Here is a 22,833-nt window from a genome sequence, read left to right on the forward strand (position 1 = left end):
CGGAAGGAGTGGAGAGAATGAGACGGGATCTAAGGAAACTGGAAGAGTGGTCGAAGATATGGCAGCTGAGATTCAATGCCAAGAAGTGCAAAGTCATGCATATGGGGAGTGGAAATCCGAATGAACTGTACTCGATGGGGGGGGGAAAGGCTGATGTGCACGGAGCAGGAGAGGGACCTTGGGGTGATAGTGTCTAATGATGTGAAGACAGCGAAACAATGCGACAAGGCGATAGCGAAAGCCAGAAGAATGCTGGGCTGCATAGAGAGAGGAATATCAAGTAAGAAAAGGGAAGTGATTATTCCCTTGTACAGGTCCTTGGTGAGGCCTCACCTGGAGTACTGTGTTCAGTTCTGGAGACCGTATCTACAAAAAGACAAAGACAAGATGGAAGCAGTACAGAGAAGGGTGACCAGGAAGGTGGAGGATCTTCATAGGATGACGTACGAGGAGAGATTGAAGAATCTAAATATGTACACCCTGGAGGAGAGGAGGAGCAGAGGTGATATGATACAGACTTTCAGATACTTGAAAGGTTTTAATGATCCAAAAACAACGACAAACCTCTTCCGTAGGAAAATAATCAGCAGAACCAGGGGTCACGATTTGAGGCTCCAGGGAGGAAGATTCAGAACCAATGTCAGGAAGTATTTCTTCACGGAGAGGGTGGTGGATGCCTGGAATGCCCTTCCGGAGGAAGTGGTGAAGACCAGAACTGTGAAAGACTTCAAAGGGGCGTGGGATAAACACTGCGGATCCATAAAGTCAAGAGGCCACCAATGAAGAGTGGGTGACTCGCCAGAATGATGGCTATTGACACAATACCCTTATTAAATAAACATACACATGCTTACTGTGACTCCTACATCGCTCTAAGCTTCAACAGCAAGAGGTAATGGAAAAAAGGATTTGCACTCATAAAGAGGGGAGTAGCTGGCTTGTTACGGCGGTTACTACCCCAAACCAAATATGCCTGATACTTCACTTTCAATGCATATACAGCATAGCTCTCTGCTTCAATGACAGGGGAGAAGAATAACTGATACTTCACACATCCAGCAGAGCTCTCTGCTACAACGGCAAAGGAGAAGAAAAAGGGTTCGCACTCAAAACGCGGGGAGTAGCTGGCTTGTTACGGCAGTTACTACCCCAAACCAAATGTGCCTGATACTTCACTTTCCATGCATATCCAGCATGGTTCTCTGCTGCATCGGCATGGGAGAAAGACTGATACATCACGCATTTCCAGCATAGCTCTCTGCTTCAACGGCAGGGGGAAAAAAAAAACAACAAAAAAAAACAAAACAAAACTGATGCTTCACGCATATCCTGCATAGCTTCAACGACAGGGGTGAAGAAAAAAAAGGATTCGCAATCACAAAGCGAGGAGTAGCTGGCTTGTTACGGCGGTTACTACCCCAACCAAATGTGCCTGATACTTCACTTTCAATGCATATCCAGCATGGCTCTCTGCTTCTACAGCAGGGGAGAAGAAAAAAAAAACCAACAAGAGCTGTACAACATAGTCTAGGTAAAACAAATAAGCATGGGTGTAGCTTGCTTATCGCGGCGGTTACTGCCCCTACTACCCCTAACTAATCAAGCTAGATATTTCACTTGCATGCAGCTCCATCACTGCTCTCTACATTAATGGTGGGGGTGGAAGGGGAATAGAACAAGGAGCTAAGAGTAACAGATAAGAATGAGAGAAAAAATGTGTGAGGCTTGCTGGGCAGACTGGATGGGCCATTCGGTCTTCTTCTGCCGTCATTTCTATGTTTCTATGTTTCTATGTTTCTATGAAAAACTCGTGGTCTTTTCTGAGCTATTCATATTTTATAGGTATAGGAGGTGATAGAGATAATTATCTGTAACACCATCCATTTTGAAAAGTGTGAAAGGGAAAAGAAGTGTGCAGTATCAGAAAGGTTGCAGAACACCCTTATATTGCTTACTGTGCAACTAGCTCACAGCCACTTTCTAGGGGGTCATCTAGGGGAGGGAAAGACTCAAGTGAAAATACTGGCACAGTTCTATTGGCCAGGCCTACATAAACAGGTCTAGTTGTATTGCTGGTCCTGCCCTACCTGCCAACTCACAAAGCCTGTGAAGTATATGGGTAGCACTTCTCATACCAATGCCTATAATTGAGACCCTTTTCAAAATGATGGGCATGGACCTTGTGGGGCCTCTCGAGAGATCTACTCGAGGAAATAAGTACATCTTCATCATTCTGGACCATGCCACAAGATATCCTGAGGCAGTACCACTATTGAACATGAAGACCCTGATGGTAGCGACCATCCTAATGGAAGTTTTTTCATGACTTGGGCTGCCCAAGGAGATCCTGACTGATCAGAGGATCCTGTTCATGTCCATAGTAATGAAACAACTCTGCCCCTTACTTAAGATCAAGACTGTACACTCAGTATATCACCCATAGACCGATGTCCTCATTGAGCGCTTCAACCAGATACTCAAGCAAATGTTGAGGAAATTTGTGGATGAAGACAGAAATAATTATGACTCCTTGCTGCCATACATGCTGTTCACAATCTGAGAAATGCTCCAGAGCTCGATGGGGGTTTCCCCTTTTGAACTACTGTATGAGAGGAGGTGGAGAGAAATTTTGGACATAGCTCAGGACACTTGAGAAGATGAAGGAAACCCTGGGTAGAACCTCATGGACTACTTTTTTTGAGTGCAGGATTGCCTAATAAAAGCTGGAAAGGTGGCTCATCTGTGCCTAGAGAAGGCTCAGGCTACCCAAGCCAGCGTTTATAATCACCCCATGGTCTAAAGAGTATTTCAGCCAGTGAACCACATCCTTGTTCTCATTCTCTTTTCAGAAAGCAAGCTATTAGTCCATTAGCAAGGACCATATGAAGTTTCAGAGAAAACAGGGTCTGTGCATTGCAAAATAGCCCAGCCTGATAAAGGAAAGAAGATCTATCATGTAAACCTTCTAAAGAAGTGGGTTCCACATGTATGTGGAATGATACAAGAAGAATAGTTTGGTCCAGCGTTCAGACCTGAAGTGGACCAAACCCAGATTCCTTTCAGAGAGCAGCTATCCAATGCACAGTCAGCTGACTTAAAGCAGCTGGTGAAGCAAAATAAGGAGAGCTTCCCTAACCTACCTGGTTATACACACCTGGGGCACCATGAAATCAATACGTCTCCTGGCGGCAATGATACTCTTGGATTTCTGAGACCAGCTACCGTGTCAATGAGACCAAAATGAAGGAGATGCTCTGGCTCAGAGTTATAGAGGAGTCTAATAGTGGTTGGTCCTCACCCATAGTGTTGGCATCTAATGTTCTGCATTGACTTTAAAAAGATCAACAAGGTCTCAAAACTTGATGCATACCTGATGCCTCAAGTGAATGAACTCTCTGAGCATCTAAGATCAGTCCATTTCATTTCTACCCTGAACTTACAAAAGATCCCTCTCATGTCAGCAATGAAGGAGAAGATTGCGTTCTCGATATCCGTGGGACTTTTCCATTTCACTGTCTTCCTTTTTGGACTCCATGGTACCCCTGCAATGTTTCAGTACTTGGTCACCCACCAGCTCTGCTCACATCAAGGGTATGCAGCCACTATTTGGATGACATTGTGGTGTACAGCCCAGTCTGGAAAACATACCTAAGCCAACTCCAGGCTATGCTAATCAGTTTGAGGAAAGCAGGATCGATGGCCCTAAGAAGTGCTTCCTAGGGGGCAAGAAGTCCAATATCTTGGCTAAACCCTGGGGAAGTGCACGGTTCATCCTCAGATCCAGAAGACTGAGGCAATCACTCAGGTGCCAGTCCCACAAACAAAATGAAAGTGAGATTATCATTAGGAATCATGGAGTACTAGGGAAGATTTATCGCCAGTTATTCAGAGAAGGCAGAGCCTCTCACAAGGCTGTTGATGGAGAAAGCACCGGAGAAGATTCAGTGGTCAGCTGAAACAGAGAAGGCCTTCAGGCACTGAAAGTCCAGACTTCAGTGAAACTTTCACTGTGCAGACCAATGCCTTAGATTTAGGCTTGGGATTAGTCATAGTCCAAGAGAAGGATGACCAAGAACACCCTGTGGAAACAACAAAGAAGTGGATGCCACAGAAAAGTCTTTTTCAATTCTTTAATAAAGGAGACGTGTAGTATTATTTAAAAATTGCCCGACTCTGGCCAAGTTTCGCCACAATTAGTGGCTGCCTCAGGGGCTTATATATGAGAGCAATGATAAATTGGAAATCCAAATTAACATCTTGAACTGACGCGAGTGGAGACGGTTTGTGCTGACATGTAATTAAAGGATATATGTGCACTGCAGATGTTAATTTGGATTTCCAATTTATCATTGCTCTCATATATAAGCCCCTGAGGCAGCCACTAATTGTGGCAAAAGTCAGCCAGAGTCGGGCAATTTTTAAATAATACTACACGTCTCCTTTATTAAAGAATTGAAAAAGACTTTTCTGTGGCATCCACTTTTTTGTTGTTTCCTCACGGCTTTATTGGATCGCCTACCTTGTTGCTTTTTGAGCCCATCCAAGAACACCCTGTGACATACATTAGCTGGAAGCTTATGCCACGGGAAAGTCATTATTCAACAGTTGAGAAGGAGGCCTTAGCAGTCAAGTGGATTTTATAGGCCTTGTGCCTCTACCTGCTGGGACAGCAGTTCACACTCATAATGGACCACCAACCGCTTCTTTGGATAAATAGAAATAAGGAATCCAATGTGAGGGTGATAGACAGCCCTTCAACTACAAAATATAACATAGGGAGGAAAGAAAAATATCAATGTGGATTTCCTTTCCTGAGAGATGTCCCTGGTTCAGGCAGGCGCTTATCTGAATAAGGGTGAGCTGAGGAGGAGGATATGTAAGGAAGTCTATAAGTAATTCCCTCAGACCACCTTAAGGGACTGGGCACAGCTGTCTCTCTAGCTCTAGACCTACAAGGAATCCTGGGTGAAGGGAGCAACCTCCTCACCAGAGTATAAGAATTCAAGGCCTAGAAGGGTTAGAGAGGCCCCTGAGAGCAGGAAGGAAGACAGTCTACGCTAAAACCTCCTATGTTTGATGCGTGTACTACGTGAACTTAAGATGAGCTGCATTTTTTATTTGTTTTGCACTGTAAATAAATTCCTTATAAAGGAAAAAGCCAGATTCTGTCTCCTTATTCCTCCTGGCTGTTTCCCAAGTTAATCACCCAAGTTACTACAGGTACTAGTTTGTCAGCTTTTCTCCACTGGATAACACGATATGTATCTTTTTATCAACAATACTTTTTAAGTATTACAGTAGGCCACAAGACAATAACCTTAAAAATACAATAATTTTACTGATGAGCCTGGAACAAAAATGTGCATTTTAGAGTTTTATTTTTAGTGCCAGGCCAGGGGTTCATTGGAACAGAAATTCTGGACAACGTCTGCCTTATCTGAATGCTGACAGTATTAGAAGAGTACATCTTGGGAGGAAAGGGGTCTGAAAGAAAAAAGGCAACTCATGTAGAATGAGTAAAAGTGAATTGGTTATTGACTCTTTCAAAAAATACAGAAACTAGGGGACATTCCAAGAAGTTAGCAAGTAAGTAGTACATTTAAAACAAATTGGAGAAAATTATTTCTCACTTAACCCACAATGAAACTCTGGAATTTATTGCAGGAGGATGTGGTAAATGCAGCTAGTGTAGTTGAGTTTAAAAAAGGGTTGGACAAGTTCCTAGAGGAGAAGTTAATAAACTATTATTAACCAGATTGACTTGAGGAAAGTCACTAACTATCCCTGGATGTTAGCCACATGGGATGTGTCTACTGTTTTTGGGATTATCCTAGGTACTTGTGACCTGGATTGGTAACTGTTGCAAACAGGATATAGGGCTTGATGGTCCTTCAGTCTGACCCAGTATGTCAGTTCTTATGTTCTTATCACACAGAAATAAACACATCCAGCTCTACCTCCAAAAGTAGGTTTTCAGAGTCAAACCTGACTGAAGCTTTTTCTGACAGGTACTAGTGGTCTGTGTATTCAGAAAAATAAAAAACAGAAGAGAGGTAGAAATGTACAAAGATGAAAACTTAGTAATTTAGTAAATGATGGCAGATAAAGATCAAACTGCCCATCTAATCTACAAGCAGCGATTTTATGTGCAGTTACCTAAATTTAGATAAAAAATTTAGATTAAATTCCCACATGAAACTCAATCCTCAATCTAGTTGTGTCCCTATAGGGTTGCAACTGCTGTTCCCTGCAGGTTTCCCTGTGCCATCTAGGAAGCACAATGCGGCCATATCACTGCTGCCCTGGGCTGCAACATTGCTCATTGAAGGTTGCTCAGTGCCTTCATTATCATTCTCTTGCCACCAAGGATCCTCAGTGTTTATCCTTTGCTATTTTTTGGACATTAAGGGGGTCATTTTCGTAGCATATCGCACGCGAAAAGTCCCTTTTCGCGTACGATAACTAGATCGGGGCAGAGTCGGCCCCGGAAGAGGAGGAGTCGGGGCGTCGTCGGGGCGGATGCAGCGGAAACTTTGCTGGCAGCGAAAAGGTAAGAATCCTTTTCGCTGCCAGTAGAGCACCCAATAGCACCACCTTTTACGATGGCGCTATTGGGTGCGAAAGCCGGCAGCGATGGCACCGCGGAGGAGCCATTGCTGCTGGCTTCGCCCCCCCCCCCGCCCCCCATTACCGCTGGATTCTCTAAGGTCTGCAACCTTAGAAAATACAGGCCTAAGACATATAACCATAGACAAAATGTGAAAGTTATAAAAGATAGATAATGCAATACTTGATAGGATAGGTGGAAGCCATATTGAAACATGCTATTCATTCTGCGCACAAACAGCATATGACTTTCTTTTGCAAGCGACATGTTTGTTTGTGTATATGCTGTGACCAAGCTAGAAAACTGAAACTAAAACCCATTGAATACATTCAGGTACAAAGACAGATAATGAAAAAACAGACATGCAGTGTATAAAACCAGATTCATGTCAGACACAAATGAAGTAATACAAAAGAGCACCTGCCACACCGAGACAGGCACAATCGCCATTGGAAAGTGTACATGCAGTCACATCACATGCAAGAATCCATGCTGGAATAGATACATGTGAAGGATAATACTCATAATATAATGCACATCCATTAGTCACAGCAAGTCTTTCGGACTCCCATACTCCCTGCTAATCCTCCATCAGTCAACATGGCATCCATGGCCAAAACCTTACCACTTGGATCTCTTGAAATCCAGAAGGGAGGGCATCCCACTCTTATTCCCAGACCAGCAGTAAGATTTAACTGGATCTGGGTCAGACTCAAAAACACAAACGGCAAAACACCAGTTATTTTGCAGCAAACATAAAGTGACATCAAATTACTTAAATTTGGCTTTTATCGCTCTTTCATGTTTTCAGCATACATCAGCTCCATCAATGCAGGGTGAAAGGACACCTTGGGTCAGTTTATACCATTTTGAAGAGCGGAGTGAGCAAGAGAGGAGTGAGTGAAGATTGCTCTTACCATGAGGTCTGTTACCCATTACCTAAGGGGGTAGGTAGGGGTGCCAGGACCTGGGGGGAAAGGGCCTCAGGGGTAAGAGTCCTTTACGCGCTGGGGAGCTTCTTTTCTGGGGGCAGAGGGAAGAGGCTTGTTACTAAGAATCTCTTAAGTAAATTGGGGCCTTAATGAGCCCATGAACATATATTTTTATTTTATTCAGGACATGTGCATGTGTATTATATTCACATATGGTAAAGCTAACAGGCATGTAAATAATATATATTGGGCTCGCTGTAATAAGCCATGCACATCCTGCCATGGTTTTTTACTAGCAGTTTCCTGTGCTGCTCTTATGCGAGTATGTAATAACGTATTTAGCGTGGGGAAAAACGCGTGCACAAAACCACGGCAGCTTTTGTGCAAGTGCATGCAAATTGCATGTAGAGGAGGCAATTATCCATTCACAGACTATGCAGGGAACTGTGCTAGCAGGGAGAACGATTAGTGTGGAGTTTTTAAGTTGGTTTTCTAGCACCTGGGTCAGGGCAGAAGTTAAGTTAAAGCACCTGTCAGACAAACCATTTTTCTCATTACTGGCTTTGGTGTGGGTGTGTGTCCATGCATCTCTAGTGTAATCATAGATTACATTCACTTTTTACTGCAACTGCAGGGGAGAAAGTCTGATACTTCACTTTCAATGCATATCCAGCATAGCTCTCTGCTTCAACGGCAGGGGAGAAAGTCTGATACTTCACTTTCAATGCATATCCAGCATAACTCTCTGCTTCAACAGCAGGGGGAATGAAGTAAAGTGGATATACAGACAACAACCAACAAGGACTGAATTACATAGTCTGGGTAAACAAATAAGCATGGGTGTAGCTTGCTTATTGTGGCGGTTACTACCCCTAACTAATTAAGCTAGATATTTCACTTAGATGCAGTTCCAACACTGCTCTCTACATTAATGGTGGGGGTGGAAGGGAAATAGAACCAAAAGGTTACAAAGAGCCAAGAGTAACAGATAAGTATGAGAAAAAAGAAAAAAAAAAGTGTGAAACTTGCTGGGCAGACTGGATAGGCCGTTTGGTCTTCTTCTGCCGTCATTTTTATGTTTCTATGTTACTGATGCTACGGTCAGCTGAAGAGCTGCTGAAGCCTTACAGCAGGAGATTCAGCTGTAAAAAGAAACTCTGAAGAAGTGTATAACACAACCGTCATAAATGGCCTCAGAACGCTTGTGGCTTATATTATGAAGCCCATAATGGTCTGGGCTTGTATAATCATAGGTTGTGACAACACTTGCTGTGCACCAAAACAGGGCTACAAAAAAATGCAGACACTGTAAAATTTCATAAACTAGTGTATGCACTTATCTTGATCCATGTGAGGTAAGATGACAAATAATCCTGAAGAGCTTCCTCCGACACTTACAGTGTTTCGGAGTTAAATTACTCCTTCTTCAGGAACCTTCAGGGTAAATTGAGCCGACTATACAATTCTGCGTGGAAACAAAACACAGTTGAGAGTTCTTAAAAATGCCTGCAGGCTAATACAATACAATGGCATATGTTCTGGACTTAGAACTTACTCAATATTTATTCGGTCAGTTCCTTCGGTGAACAAACAGCATACGCTTGTGCACTGAAAACGTTCAAAAAGATTGTGAAAATTCAACCTATTAAACCTTGGAAAAAACGGGCAGTCATCCCAAAGATAGTGGAACTTACGTGCACCACGAGAAATGCAGCCTGCCAGCGTTCTGTGTACCGACTGACAGCTTGAGGCGCCAAAGGACACTGAATTTAAAGGAATTCCATCGACAGACTGAAACACAGGAAGTGACGTTTAGCATGCCAAATATGGAACTATCCATATTAGGGTATCGACATCATTGGGAGCTCGTCTGCCCGGCCAAAGCCAAAAGAAGCATTGAGCCCTGGTACCACTGATGCAGCTGACACACCATTCTCCAATGTATTGAGACCTAGTACCATATATCTGAAGTGCAGTAGCATACTAAGGTGGGGGGACTACAGCTAGGAGGGGGGGGGGCTCATCTGCAGGCCCTCACCCCACCCACACTGACAGAACTCAATATGCCAGTGGCTAAAAAGAAAAGAGCCCCTGGGACCAAAATGAAGAAACTGCCAGCAGAGACCAGGATTATCCTTAGGGGGGTGTGGGATGTGGAGCACTGTTCCCTCTAAGCTTTTGTACCCGATGGCAGGAAGATCAGCGAGCCATGGTAGGGTTCACCCCTTTTTTATTTTTATTTTTAAGTGTTTGTGTTCTCAAAGTGTTTGGCAGTGAAGAGATTGCAGTTACTGAGATGAGTGTGTGTGTGGTAGAAGAGGAGAACTGAGTGAGTGTGCATATGCATGAGAGTCTGGGGAGTGAATGAGAGGCATGAGAGTGTGTATGTATGTGTTTTTGTGAGAATGAGCCTGTATGCGTGAGCATATGAGAGTGAATAATCAAGTGTGTTAGAGGGTGTGTGTGTGTGTGAAGGTTTGTGTGCATTCTGTTACCAATGTTTTCTCTAAGGACTGGGTTGCTGTGAATGCTGGCATTTGGTGCTATTTTGGTATGGAAGGTTAGAAGCATCAAGAGTGGAAAGACTATCCAAAGGCTTCAGAAGAGGGCACCAATAACAGTAGCATGAACCCTTGAAGGCAGCACAAAAGGAAAATTATCCTAAAGAATGGCATCAACAACTTTAGGCTCCATGAAGAGTGAAAAAAGCAGAAAAGGTGGAAGGAAAAACACCAGGGCATTGAGAGAAGATAAAGCAACACAAAGAGTGGCATCAACACACCAAGGCACCATGAGAGGTGCAAAGTAACCCCTACAGTTGCAAGAACATTCCAAGGTGTAGAATATGGGAAATTACAGCAAGGCAGAGTGACAGCAAGACCCTCAAGTTGCAATGTCTGAATATAGCAACAATGCTGAGTGGAAGAAAGACCCCTAAGTTGTAGAATAAGGAGTACCACAGCAAGGCAGATTGGCGCTGGAGATGTCTATCTTCCTGTTGAATGACCTGTCATCTGTATCATTTTTGTGACATAAGCTTGTATTATATTTTCTATTTGAAATTGAGTTTTGGGTTCCTTGTGAATTTTACTTTCTAACTGAAACTTTTATCACAATGAGAACATGAGAAAGGTCTCTCATAAGTCTCTCTTTCCTGGTAAGTTGTGAGGTTTGCTTTATTAAGAAAGATTTTCCCATATTCTGTAGCTGAATACAGTCTCTTTTCCTATTTTTGATTCTGGTGTTGCATTAGATCTCTCTTTCGACTGAAAACTTTACTACATTCAGAATATGTAAAAGGTCTTTCCTGTGAAACTATTCTATTCTGTTGAGCCTGCATATCTTCTTTCTGACTGACAGTTTTTGAGAACAACACACCGCTGTATAACCAAGAAAGAAGAAGGGTGTGAGAACAAGTCTGGGCTCCATAGAGATGTACAACAAAACAGTACAGTAGAGCACCAGAAAAATCCTTTTTTTTTTCTTTTTTCAAATATTTTTTTTCTGGGGACAAAACACCCCTTTATAACAAACAAACAGGATGGAATAAATAGGCTGAGATCCAAACAGCAAACAACATATAGGCACCAAAACTCCCATGATGGTACATAATAGTCATGGCAGGTGGGCACATTAACAGCATGACCTCTAAGGTGGGATATCAGGACCATAGCAGGTAGATAGATCAGTAACAGCAAAACACTTAAGGTGGTATATTTGGGGCACAGCAAGTAGGCGTGTGTCAACAAGACCACTAAGGTGGTATATCATGGGCTTGACAGGTAGGAAAGTTGCAGCAAGTCTCCTGAGGTGGAACATTTTGGGCATGGCAATGGACAGAGTGGCAGCAAGGTGCTTTCAGTCATCTTGCTGCTCACATGGAAATTCTCAAAACCTAAGCAAAGGCAGAATGGTTTTCAAAAAAGACCAGCTTTTACATCAACCATGGCACCAGCCCTGATCAATGAGGGCTCACACTGTACCCTATAATTGAGAAGATGCATTTATTGGGCAAACTAGTTGATGGGCAGAAAAGATAATGCTAAGCCAACTTAGGTAAGTCTGACTAGACTGCGGACTTGTGTACCCACTATGCTAGCACATCTGTGTTCATCTTCTCGACCTGCTCTGCGAAAGCGTATCACAGAAATTTGTGCTGGGGGTCTCCTTTACTAGGTTGGGCCAAGGTTATTTCTTGCTAGCTGCTTTAGCTATGGCCTGTGTTATGAGAGATGATTATTTGTGGACAAGGTAGTTTTGGTGTATTGAGGAAATAGTAACTGGCAGGATGCTGCTCCTTCTTGCAGTACTGTCTGAGATGGTCATTCTTTCATATGCTACATTCCCACTGTGCCTCTGCTTCTAGCACTGCTGTTCACATACCTTAGCTACTAGGCTTTACTTCATGAATTTGAGAAGCTGAGACTGGAGGATGAGATTTCCTGCTGCTGCAAGGATTCCAGAAATTCCAAAGACTCTCCATGAAGTTATTAGGTAGCACATTTAAAACAAATTGTAGAAAATTATTTTTCACTCAGTGCACAAAAACTCTGAAATTCATTACCCGAGGATGTGGTTATGGCAGCATATCCGAGTTTTAAAAAGGTTTGGACAAGTTCCTGTAGGAGAAGTCCATAAATTACTAACCAAATAGACTTGGGAGATAGCCACTACTTATCACTGCATGTTAGTAGCATGGTATCTAGTTATTAAGGGTGTGCATTCGTTTTCGACGTATTGGCAATCCGCAACATATATGTCCCTATTCGTTGTATTCGTGGGGTCACGAAACGTATGGCGAACCCCCGTGAATACAACGTATCTAGCGAATAAACCTCCCACCCTCCTGACCACACCCCCAAGACTTAGCAAAAGTCCCTGCTGGTCCAGCGGGGGTCCTGGAGTGATCTCCTGCACTCGGGCTGTCGTCTGCCGGTATTTAAAATGGTGCCGATAGCTTTTGCCCTTACTATGTCACAGGGGCCGACCAATGGCACTGGTAGCCCCTGTGACATAGTAAGGACAAAGGCTATCAGTTCCATTTTGAATACTGGCAGCTGATGGCCCAAATGCAGGATATGGCTCCAGGACCCCTGCTGAATCACCAGGGACTTTTGGCAAGTCTTGGGGGGGGGGGGGGCCTGACTACAACCCCCACCCTCCTGATCCCCCAAGACTTGTCAAAACTCCCTGGTGGTCCAGCGGGGGTCCTGGACCCATATCCTGCACTCGGGCCTTCGGCTGCCAGTATTCAAAATGGTGCCGATAGCCTTTGCCCTTACTATGTCACAGAGGCTACCGGTGCCATTGGTCAGCCTCGTCACATGGTAGGAGCACAAGATGGCGCTGGCCATCCATTGCTCTTACCATGTGACAGGGGCCAACCAATGGCACCGTAACTAATGAACGAACCGGGGTCCCCTGAGAATGGATACAACAGATTTGGCTCCCCACAAATACGAATACCGAATGGGACGAATCCATCCCTGCTGCACATCCCTACTAGTTATTGTTTTGGGATCTTACCAAATACTTGTGACCTGGATTGGCCACTGTTAGAAATAGCATACTGGGCTTGATAGACCCTTGGTCTGACCAAGTATAGCAAGTCTTATGTTCTTAATTGCAATAAGTCTGCTTCCATTCCACCTTGCTCACAGAAACACTCTTATTTTTTTCCAGAATATTTACTATAGGGTTGACCCTGCCCATGATGGCATTTCTGGACCCAGAAAGACTGGCAGCCTGGTAAAACTCTTCTCTTCAGTCTCTGAGTGTGAAATGCTTACCTCACTGTTGTCCAGGTAAACAGAGACAAAATAATTTCTAGTAGTGTTGCAACCAGTCTTTACACTGTCTCCCACCCTAACCTTCCCCCAGTAAAGAAAACAATCAAAATCATCAGCAATGCACTGCTTCTCTTTCTGGCACAGCGAGTGTGTGTCACCACTTCAGTACAGAAAAGTACAGAAACAGCTGTTTACCAATGCCAAATCCCAAAGTTTGTAAGTTTTTTTTTAAAACTCTGTGAGCCCATTTGGTATCACATCCTTCTTCACAAAAATCTGCAGAATTAGTACAGTACTTCTTGGACATAATTAGATTTTATAGTGGGTGGAAGTCAGCATTACTTGCTCCAGAAAGCAGCTACTGGCTAGTTTAGAAATATGTTTCACTGTGATTTGTCTTCTGGGTAGTTTCTGGGTAGTTTCCTGCCTCAGATTTGAAAAGACTCTGACAAGGTAGTAGGTCATACAGGCAAGAGCTGATTGCTATAGTTATTGTTATTTTTTTTTCTCAGCAGTACATCGCTATAGTCTTCAGAGAGCCAGAGAAATGAAAGGAAAACATAAATGAATGGGTCAAAGAATATTCATTTCATTTGTGGGACCCTTCTATTTATTTGGGGGGGGGGGGGAAGCGTTGCTTGCAGGTACAGGCACAGCTGGCTAAGGCAAAGAGAATAGTGTGCATTTCACCAGTGATATCTAGACCAGCATGAACACTATACTCTCCTACCTGTCTCTGATGGCACACTGGTGGATCCTGACTGAGGGTGCCGGTAGGCTTTGCTGTACACCCAGTTGATGCATAGTCCCCATAACTCATGCAATATTTTAACAGCCAAAGACGCTGGAAGGTAGGCAGCTAAAATGGAGAGGCAGGAGTCTTCAGGCAGGTTGCTTTGTGACAGACAGTAGTACAACTATAGTAAAGGCAACAGTAAATGGGGACTTTCAGGGTATCCATTATTTTGCACACTTGCTGCACCTGGCAGAGAAGGATGCCCTGGGACTGGTTCTGAGGACAATGGAAATCTATTTCTGAAAACCTGATAGAGTGGTAAAGGAAAATAGTAGGGCAATTCCATAGAAGTGTGAATGTGGGAGAGCTTCTTTGTGAGAAGCAGGAACAATTTGGGATGTCTCACAAGTGTCTGATTCAAGATGTTGGCACCCTCTGGAATTCCACTAGATCATGCTGCAGAGGTTAGTGGAGCAGCAGACACCCCTTCATGATCTGTCTCTGGAAAAAGATATAGGTCCCCTGGGACATCATGATTGGGTAGAGATGAGATATCTGGTACAAATCCTGAAGAACTTTAAGGATTCTATGGAAGATCTGAGTTCAAAAAGCATCACACTGGGTAAGGGAATGAAAGCAGAAATGTTGCAGCATATAGAGTATATACTTGCTATACTTTGTGATCCATGGGTGAAAGTCTCCTCTTCCAATACCAGCATCTCACATTCATGAAGGAGATGCTAATAGGGTATGTGAAGAGATGCACCAGAGGCAGTGGGGATGTAGCAAAGGAAAGACTGGCCACCTTAGAGAGTAGTGCAAGCAGGAGCAGCACCCTGTCAGCTACCACTTTCTTTCCCACCTCAATACACCAAAGCCACATTGCCTACAAAGAAGCAACTCTCATGAAATAGACCATAGCTAAAGCAGCTGGCAAAAGAGACCTTCAGCCTACATCAACAAAGGTGACTACTGCAGAAATATCTGTAAAACTCCATCTTATAAATCCTATCAATGACATAGATACAGATGTGCTGGAATATTGGCCACATAAGTCTGCAGTCTGGCCAAACCTAAACAAGGTAGCTCAACATTTTCTTTCCCACTATCTAGCATGCCCAGTGAAGATGTGCTCTCAATGTCAGGGGACATCATGAGCCCGCATCACTCAAGGCTTGTGCAACAGTTGATGGAAAAGCTGGACTTTTTGAAAATGAAATTGCCTTTGTTTGGGTTTCAAGAATATCCATGCAAGTGGAGAGATGACTGAAAGCACGTTGAAGGCCTTGCTGCTGCATGCATATTTTCCATGCCCCAGATATACCACTTTAGGGGTCTTGCTACTACTAGTCTGTCTACCTGCCATGCCCTAGATATACCACCTTAGGGGTCTTGCTGCTATCTCTCTGCTTATTTGTCATGCCCCTACTATTCCACCTTAGTGATCTTGCTGCCACTGCTCTGCCTTGCCCCAGTATATCACCTTCAAGGTCATGCTGTCAGCATGCCTACCTGCCATTCCTATAATATACCAGTATGGGAGTTTTGGTGCCTCCATATTTTTTGCTATTTTGGATTTCAGTGTAATTTTCCAATCCTGGTTGTTTGTTGCTTATACTGGGATAGCCTAGTGGTTAGAGCAGTGGGCTACAAAGCAGGAGACCAGGGTTTGAGTCTTGCTGTCACTCCTTGTGAGCTTGGGCAAGTCACTTTACTCTCCATTGCCTCAGGTACAAAACTTAGATTGTAAGCCCTCTAGGGATAGGGAAGTACCTAAATGTAAACCAATGTGATATCTCAGATCAAATGTCAGTATAGAATAAATAAACAGAAAAAACATGTTTTGTTTTGTTTTTTATCTTGCTGTAAAGGCATTTCTAAGCCTTTATGCTGTTTTTGGCTTCCTACAATGTGCACCTTGCTGGTTTAGATACCTTTGTGCTGTTTGTGATTCACCACAATCTTAGCAGTCTTGCTGCTACTCTGCCTAGCTGCCATGTCCCACATTATTTATTATTATTTCTTTATTAAAAATATTTATATTTTACTTATTAGGAAATCCATTACTAGGTAGATTACAATATAAAGCAGGACAATGAAACATAATTAAAATAAACATACTATTTACATTAAAATCACAAAAACAAAACAATGCAAAACAATAAACTTATCTTAGGTAAAAGCTGCCTGATAAAGTAATACCTTCAATTGTTTGTGAACTTTTATGTCATCTATTGTTCATAGAGAATTTAGCAAAGAATTCCAGTGAGAAAGACGTGCGTATCTTACGTGCGTAACCCTTTGAAAATCTACCCATCTATCATTATTGGGATCATTATTATCATTATGATAATCTATCATTATTGGGATCTCACAACTCTCAAAATGAAAAATGGAAAGAATTTTATCGGATGTAAACTTATTAAGGATCATCAACTCCATTTTGTCAACACAGCTTATTGTGGAATAGCCAACATTGTACAGTAAATAAACAGATGGATATCAACTCAAACATTTTTGACCATGTGGATAAAGCAAGTACAGAAAACTGAATATTGTTGCATATAATCTATACCCCACACTAAGACCTGATACAAATTTGCAGATAGGAGAGATTATTAGGGATGTGAATCGTTTTAGGACGATTAAAATTATCGTCCGATAATTTTAATCTCGTCTTAAACCGTTATGGAACACAATACAATAGAGATTCTAACGATTTATCGTTATAAATCGTTAGAATCGTGAGCCGGCACACTAAAACCCCCTAAAACCCACCCCCGACCCTTTAAATTAAATCCCCCACCCTCCCGAACCCCCCCCCAAATGACTTAAATAACCTGCGGGTCCAGCGGCGGTCCGGAACGGCAGCGGTCCGGAACGGGCTCCTGCTACTGAATCTTGTTGTCTTCAGCCGGCGCCATTTTCCAAAATGGCGCCGAAAAATGACGGCGGCCATAGACGAACACGATTGGACGGCAGGAGGTCCTTCCGGACCCCCGCTGGACTTTTGGCAAGTCTTGTGGGGGTCAGGAGGCCCCCCCCAAGCTGGCCAAAAGTTCCTGGAGGTCCAGTGGGGGTCAGGGAGCGATTTCCCGCCGCGAATCGTTTTCGTACGGAAAATGGCACCGGCAGGAGATCGACTGCAGGAGGTCGTTCAGCGAGTGAACCCTCGCTGAACGACCTCCTGCAGTCGATCTCCTGCCGGCGCCATTTTCCGTACGAAAACGATTCGCGGCGGGAAATCGCTCCCTGACCCCCACTGGACCTCCAGGAACTTTTGGCCAGCTTGGGGGGGGCCTCCTGACCCCCACAAGACTTGCCAAAAGTCCAGCGGGGGTCCGGAAGGACCTCCTGCCGTCCAATCGTGTTCGTCTATGGCCGCCGCCATTTTTCGGCGCCATTTTGGAAAATGGCGCCGGCTGAAGACAACAAGATTCAGTAGCAGGAGCCCGTTCCGGACCGCTGCCGTTCCGGACCGCCGCTGGACCCGCAGGTTATTTAAGTCATTTGGGGGGGGGGGTTCGGGAGGGTGGGGGATTTAATTTAAAGGGTCGGGGGTGGGTTTTAGGGGGTTTTAATGTGCCGGTTTTGCGATTTTACGTTTTTTCGATTTTTTACGATTTTTCACGATATTTTACCCCCCCAAACGGCAACAATACGATTCCCTCCCCCTCCCAGCCGAAATCGATCGTTAAGACGATCGAGGACACGATTCACATCGCTAGAGATTATAGATGTTGAATAGAGCTGTTGACAGGGCCAAGCCTTGCATCTATTGTATGCCAGGTTCTTAACCTGGAATAAGAGTTAGTCACATCAGCATATTTACAGGGTTCTTAACATTTACTTAGTTTTTCAGATGGAGAAGTGGATTTTGGGCACTCTTCATTGTTAAGGATGCCTTTCATCTAGGATACTATTATGCACTAGACTTGTGAAATTAAACGCAGCACTATTCTTCTTGAGGTGCAACTATAATGCTCTGTTCACTCACAATGCTTAGATATATAAGTTCACAGGTACCACAAAAGGATAGTAATTAATGAATGTTTCATGCATTTTGAATTTCAACAGTTTGCTAGCATTTTATCATTTTGTAGATGGCACTTAACCTCCTGGCACTTAATCCCATTAGCAGTTAACTTGTCTGCTCTCACTGCAGTGTTATCCACCTCCCGTTGGTGCACTGGGAAGCCCACAGTACTCATACATCTGGATGCTGGAACTGGAGCCTCCAGGATGGAGAATCCAATTCAGAATTGGTGTCATTAACTTTCCTGAAGCTTAAACTCACTCTATAGGGAGATTAATTCTCTGGAATGGCATCATAGAAGAAAGCTACTAACACACAGCCAACTGTTTTAAGTCTTAGCATAAAACTCCTAAGTTTGCCACCTGTTAGGGCATGCTCAATATGCGACTAGTCCTTTATTGCCTTCGGTTCAGGGTGGCTGGAACAAATAAGTAGAGACTATATGTTACACTAGAAATTCCATTTTCTTTTGTAGAGGCAATGGACATTTTGCCTTTGTTTTGAATCAGATTGGAACACATACTGCCTGTGTATTCATGTCAACTACCAGTAGCTTTACTTTATTATTTCATTTCTTAGACTAGTGCAATTTCAGGTGAAAGATAAACTGCTCTCTGTGATTAAGAAGGTAAATTTATTATCTATATTTTAGGGGAAAGGTGGTAAGGGAAAATCTAAAGAAGAGAATTGAACAGATAAAAAGAGAACACCTTTAGTTCAGTATTTAGAAACGCCTCACGGAAATGTTTTTTTCTCTCATTTTTTACGAACAGTGTCCTGTCTCTTTCTGTGCTTAACATTTGTACCTGCTTCCTCTAGAAACAGAATATGACAGTAGATATGGACCGCAAGGCTCAGCTGGACATTAACTGCACTTCATGACATCATCCCATGCAATATATCGTGGGATTTTTCCGATTCTTTGCATCAGAGATGGCCACGCTCCTCTTAATTTCATTACTCTTTAAATTGTATTCCCCCCCCTCAAACAGGGCATCAGGAAATTATCAAAATATCTGACGACCCTAAGCAAATGATGAGGATTTATTTTTGCTCTACACTTTGGTAAGTCTTATTCTTTAATTTATATGACTCGTCCTTTGGGGAAGCTCAGTGCACCAGAGAATTTCTTACTACATTCTCTTGACCTCCCCTTATACAAATTCAGTTTCTCTGGAGCCAAGGAACATTAGCAAACCAATTCCTCCCAAGAGCATGTTTATATCAATCTAAAATTCATTTCTGCTGAAATATTTATGATTTTTTTTTCTCTGTGAATTGGACTTGGTCAGATCAAGTTAGCTTCAGCTACCAGTGTTGACAGAAGTAGTAATCTGTCTGTCCCTCTTTCCTACTTTGAGTACTTAAATGGGCATTTATCCTAAGCCCTTTCCTGAAACTGTAACATAATTCATTAGGACAGCTTTAATGACTTGATAATTAGGCTGGTGGGAGGGAGCCAGAATGGGAGACAAAAATCCAGACAGAAAAAAAGTCAGGCAGGCTGGGGCACCTTAAAGAGTCCTGAGAGAGTCTTTTGTCATCAAAATGGATCAAGCTTGCAGGCTGTAAAACTTTCAAATGACCTTCATGTCGAAATATTAAGGCTGCTATTGTTTGCAGTATGGTAGTTTCAAAAACATAAAAAAGTACCCATCATTCACAGAGCTGTAAAATTTGTCTAAATGATTTGGTATTTGCCTCTTTTCTTGATAGTCTAATACAGCTTCCATACTGAGGAAAAAAATGACATTTAATATCAAAGCATTCCACTTAGACTGAAACAGATATTATGAGCAACCTCATGGCTGGTCTCTCTTTTGTTCTGAAGGAAGCACTTAAAGGCAGGCATAGACACATAAATGCATAAATGTTGCTGGCAGATTAAGGCACAGTAATGTTGCTACTGAAAATTAACCACTGGTTTTCACAATTTAAATCAAAGCCTTAAAAAATAGTAATAACATTCACTTAACCCTTATAGGGAGTAACTTGCCTAGCTATTTCCATGCATAAAATCGGGCTCTGTGTTTATAAAAGCATGCACACAATTGTGTTATGCGTGTACTTTTATGTGAACTGCAGAGAGGTATCCCAGGGAGCAGAGTTGGAGGTGGAGTCGGAACTTATACTTATTTTAAAAGTATGTACCTAAATGGCCTGCAGAAGTTACAGCCTCTGAAGAGCTGGTGGAACTTTATGCAAAGTATTGTGTTGTGCAGACTCGGCCAATTACCCGAGGATTTTCAAAATGAATTTATGTGCATAAGTTTGCTTTGAAAATACTTGGTAAAGTCTGCGCATGTACTGCAGCTATGTAGCTTGTCTGAAAACCACCCTAATAAAATCTAAGTAGTTTCCAGAGAAAATATTTGGCATCACTTTGCTGTTTTCTTTCAACACAAAAGAGCATGAAATATTATAATTGTAAGATAGACATTAGTTTAATAAAAACTATTTATATTTACTGAATCAGTTGCATTATATTGTTGTTATTTAACAGATTTTGTAATATTAAAACATACTGTATTAAATATATTTTTGTTCAGACAGTACATAAATGCACCTCATGGTATTTTAAAGTGCAGAAGGCATAATTAAAACCTTTAATGCAGCTAATACAGTATTGCATATAAAGAGTTTATTCTGGGAAAAAAAATCTGACTTGTCCTATCCCTGATATGCAGCTGTACATTGAGCGTGTAAAATCTTTGATTGGGCCTCAGTATTGTTTCTTATTACTGTTCTGAAAATATTATGTGAGTGAAAATAAACTTAATGAAATCTATTGGTTTTCATTGATTTTTCTCTCTTTCTTTTACTGAATCCAAATTCTAAGATTTGCAATCAATTAACAAATTAATGTTATGATTCTTAGTTGAACAACAACTCTAAGAAGATTGTTTCTTTATAGATTGGATGGAAATTGTCCTTAGTGAAAATAATTTTCTGTCAGGTGATAAGTAAGCCATAACACCAGTATGATAGCCAGTTTTTTTTAATATATACAGATCATATTAGGACATAAGATAGGATATTTTTTTATTTCTGAGTAGATATTTTCCACAAATCAATTTATCTCAGGGAATAAATTAGTAATAACACTACTTACACATTGTTCAGGCATTCATGGGTTGAATTACAATAAAGTGGATATACCATCCCTTATTTCAGAGCTTCTCACCTTTTTTTTTTTTATATCAGGGCACACTTTAAAGTTTGCTTGATCCTCGTGGTGCACTGAACCAAATGTGATAATTTCAAATATATTCATACCCGCTGGTCACTGGCCATGTGACTGTGAAAATGCCAGGGAATGTACTTTTAACTAAATTGAACAGCACTACCCTGCCTTCCCTCCCCAAGGGCCATCCCCAACAGCACTCTTTTTCTTTCTAAATCCAACCCCTCTTAAGATCCAATCCCAATCTCCTCCTCCCCAATTCCAAGTGTTCCCTTTAAGGATTGGGTTTGCTGTGTGCAAAATCTTTGCAAGTGAGAAATAATTTTTGGTTACATTACCCTGTGAGCACTATTTTTCTTCATGCAATAAACCTATCACTTTTATGCTCACAGCAACCAAATCCTTAAAGGAACATTGACTAAGTCCATCCCTTGCTTAAAATAATTGCCTATATCTACTAACAGCAGTGAAAATAAAATGTATATGAAACAATATTTATATTTCATATAAAATGTATATGTAACAGCAGTGAAAATAAAATGTATATGAAGCAATAATATTCAAAACTGCTGTCTGCATGTGAATAAATTAATAAAGGAATGTATTTAACCTTTGTTAAAATAGAAATGAAGAAGGGATGACCATAATGCCATAAAAGGCAGTGATGAGACGTACCATAATTTTCACAGAAGAATTAATGTTACACAAGACTAGGGATGTGAATCGTTTTTTGACGATTTAAAATATCAGCCGATATATTTTAAATCGTCAAAAATCGTTAGAGCCGCGATACAATAACAATTCCCCCGATTTATCGTCAAAAAATCGTAAATCGGGGGAAGGGGAGGGCGGGAAAACCGGCACACTAAAACAACCCTAAAACCCACCCCGACCCTTTAAAATAAATCCCCCACCCTCCCGAACCCCCCCAAAATGCCTTAAATTACCTGGGGTCCAGAGGAAGGGTCCCGGTGTGATCTTTTACTCTCGGACCTCCGGTGCTTGTAGAAATGGCGCCGGCGCTACCTTTGGTTTTTCCGTACGGAAAAATGATTCGCATGCAGGAAGTCGTTCCCGGACCCCTGCTGGACTTTTGGCAAGTCTTGTGGGGGTCAGGAGGCCCCCCCAAGCTGGCCAAAAGTCCCTGGGGGTCCAGCGGGGGTCCGGGAGCGATCTCCTATGCTCCTGACCTCGGGGGACAAAAAACAAAATGGCGCTGGCGCTACCTTTGACCTGTCATATGACAAGGCAAAGGTAGCGCCGGTGCCATTTCTACAAGCACCGGAGGTCCGAGAGTAAAAGATCACACCGGGACCCTTCCTCTGGACCCCAGGTAATTTAAGGCATTTTGGGGGGGTTCGGGAGGGTGGGGGATTTATTTTAAAGGGTCGGGGTGGGTTTTAGGGATGTTTTAGTGTGCCGGTTTTCGATTTACACGATTTTCACGATTTTCACGATATTTAAAAAACCCAAACGGCGACGATCCGATTCCCTCCCCCTCCCAGCCGAAATCGATCGTTAAGACGATCGATCACACGATTCACATCTC

The 22,833-nt window shown here is 42.5% G+C and overlaps 1 protein-coding gene across 5 annotated transcripts in view; it reads left to right on the plus strand.

Annotated features, from left to right (window-relative positions):
* LOC115087221 overlaps positions 1–22,833 on the plus strand; it is an 80,906-nt gene that overhangs the window by 22,286 nt on the left and 35,787 nt on the right. For 4 of the 5 annotated variants that reach the window (XR_003855460.1, XR_003855463.1, XR_003855459.1 and 1 more), the window contains exons 2-3: positions 13,222–13,343; positions 18,920–19,165. The gene's annotated coding sequence lies outside the window, so the exon portion shown is untranslated. The remainder of the gene's footprint in view (positions 1–13,221; positions 13,344–18,919; positions 19,166–22,833) is intronic. The other variant, XR_003855461.1, reaches the window with a different exon arrangement.

This window comes from Rhinatrema bivittatum, chromosome 3 (genome assembly GCF_901001135.1).
Source record: "Rhinatrema bivittatum chromosome 3, aRhiBiv1.1, whole genome shotgun sequence".
Taxonomy (NCBI): Eukaryota; Metazoa; Chordata; class Amphibia; order Gymnophiona; family Rhinatrematidae; genus Rhinatrema; species Rhinatrema bivittatum.